The sequence below is a fragment of the Cyprinodon variegatus genome, unplaced genomic scaffold (assembly GCF_000732505.1).
Source record: "Cyprinodon variegatus isolate N-32 unplaced genomic scaffold, C_variegatus-1.0 Scaffold924, whole genome shotgun sequence".
In the NCBI taxonomy this organism is placed as follows: Eukaryota; Metazoa; Chordata; class Actinopteri; order Cyprinodontiformes; family Cyprinodontidae; genus Cyprinodon; species Cyprinodon variegatus.
The window spans coordinates 100,876-103,835 of record NW_015151377.1 but is presented as its reverse complement, the minus strand read 5'-3'; positions in this window follow the sequence as shown (position 1 = coordinate 103,835).

The window sequence follows — 2,960 nt, the reverse complement described above, 5'->3', positions numbered from 1 at the left end:
TATATATATATATATATATATATATATATATATAAATATATATATATATATATATACACAACTCTTTGCATCACTATATTTAATAAATGAAAAAAAGAGCAAAATAACTGAGATGTTCAGCAAATGCCTGTTGTTGATAGTTCTGACAGCGCCCAACGCCTTACTTTAATGTTTAAACTCTTATCTATTTCAGCAATTGTGTTTTAGAAGTTAACCTCAGTGCAAAGTGGCATCATTAAATACACACAAGTCCTTATATGGGGTTTTTACGTTTCTCAATGTCATGAAAGTGTTGTAAGATTTGTATGAATAAATTTTTGTAAACAACAAAATCCTTCCAATCAATGTCTAATCCTTGACACTTTATACTATGGAGAATAAGTTAACACAAGCAGTTAAGCCTCTCAGAAAATGATTCAAGAGTTAATATACCTTGGGATTATACAGTTACAGTGTATCTCTGAGGAGGGGTCTTCACTCACTGCAAACACAACTATGAACTCATTGAAAAGAAAATAGGCTTATAAATCCTGCAGCACATACAATAAAAAACTGAGCCGAGTATGTCAAGTCCACCTGAGGTGAAAGCATTCTTTTCACAGCTAAATCAATAGAAATAAAGCATATTCATAAAAAGGAAGTTGAAGCACATGCATAAAATTCAGAAATCAAATGGTGGTGTTTATTACTGATTAAATTCAAAGAGAAGCCATGCATTTTAAGACAAATTGCAAGGGCTGGGTTCTTTCTAGGCAATAAAGCTTAACTTTACCACCCACAAACCATCAATCATCACAACTAAAGAAAGCCTTGACGGACTGAGCAGCAGAGCTCATGGAGACAAACAGAGCACTTCCCTCTTGTTGTAAGAGTCATGTTTTTTTTATTTCCTCTCCATCCTCGGCCTTGGAGGAGCAGCTGTGTCCCGTGGGAGAGGAGGATGGGTGTGGCGACGAGTTTGTGTGTGATCTGATCCTCATCAACTGGCAGGAGCACACGTGTGTGTGTGGGGTGTGCCTGCGTATGTGTGTGTGTGAGTGCACATTCACCAGAGCTCAACTAACTCAATCAGAGAAATGTTGCATGGCAACGGTCCACAAAGGGACACGGTTGTGTATGGGCGTGTGTCAAGTGTGTTTGCTTTTGTCTGCGTGCAGACCTTGGTAAGAGTCTGCATTGGAATGGAGCTCTGCAATAGCACATCAAATTATTGGAATAAACACAAGTATCATCAGCATAGAGAAACACAAACCCCTAATGGTCCTGAGCAAGTATCTTTGGGTTTTCTCCTCCTGAGCACGCTGATTCATGGTGCTTGAGCCACTGGTATGAAAAGGCTGACAGATCGTCAACTGTCAAAGTCTGAGCCATCTTTGGGAAATATAGGTTTTCTCCATTCTTTATTTACACCCTCCTGTGTACGATTCAGCTGTCATAAATAAAAGCAGGGGTGGGACTCCCGACAAGGGAAGATTCACAGATATTTCCTGCAGCATGCCCTTTTTGTACATATTTTAATAAGAAAATAAAAGTAATAAAAAAAACATGACTATAGAGCATGTAACGGGAGGTAAAATGGCCAAACAAAATAGATTTGGATCATATATTCAAGCTCCTATTTGCCCACAAGTGGATATCAAGACAAATACTTACATTTGTTGGCACAGCACTGGACTGCGCATGAGGGGCCACCCTCGACCAATTTGTACATAATGTACATTAATGCCTGAATCAATAAAAAATGACTCCTCCCACCTCTTAGCACCGCTTTGCTTCTCTGTGGCATGCATCACTTTAGTTTTCATCTCCCCATCAGCAATTTTGCTCTGATTGATCTTGTTTTCTGTTTTTTGTTTTTTCCCTGAAGAGCAGTTTCTTTTTATGAATGAAAATAACACAAACTGACAACTTACCGATCTTTAAGAAATTCACAGCTATTTATAAGCTTTCCTACAGTCTTAAACACGTCTCACTCATGTTTAAAGTAGATACACTGTTCAGGGCTTTTTTAGTAAGGATTTCCACATTTGCTTACAGCAAAGCCACACCCATCCTTCTTTGTTCCATTGTTTTAGTAGAAAGCAAGATTTTTACATGCATGGTTGAAATGGATCCATGTTTGAGACTTTACATTCTCTACCCTTTACTCTCTCTCTCTCTCGCCCCCTCTCTCTGCCAGGCTTTGTACAAACACCTTTTTTCCTATTTCTCCTAAATCTCTCCTGCATTTGCAGGGTTGAACTAAAGAACTCATTAAACAGGCCAAGACAGAAACAGTCATGCAACCATGGTCCCACCCACTGCACTCCCCCTGAGTGTCAAATCATGAATTATTCATTGGTGAGGTTTGTTTTATTTATTATATTTTTGGGGGTGGGGGTTATAATCCAGCCTTGGATATAATGAAACTCCTGAGCATGGCAACAATAAAATGTCTCTCGATCCTCCTTTCCTCTAAACACCGACTCATGTTGAGTTGTCTCATATTTGGCATCATATCTGCCATTGAGTCGAGGTACTTTGCTGCAAACACAACCCCTCTGAGAGCAACAGAAGACACCCGAGAGGGAGAACTGAGGGAGGAGAAGAGGAGTTGTGGATGAACGTTTGAAGACATGCGCCACTGATCAAAAGATGTCTCTAGCTTAGAGGGTAACACTCTACCTGAGCTGCTTGAGTAACCAAGGGTAACAATAACTATCTGTCTTCCCTTACGAGGGTTTTGGGGCAAAAAGAAAAATAACTACAATAAATGTTCCCAGCTAGCATGCATAAAAATTTTAAATGCTGTGAGTAATACTTCTCTTTTGTTATAGAATGAGCATTAACAATTCAAGCGCCTCAGCCTATTGCATTTAGATAATCGTATTAAAAATATTTTTCTGATTTGTTTTAGGAAATCTTAATATATATGTATTGTAATTTATAAAGATAGATGATTAATTAATTAATCAGTTAAT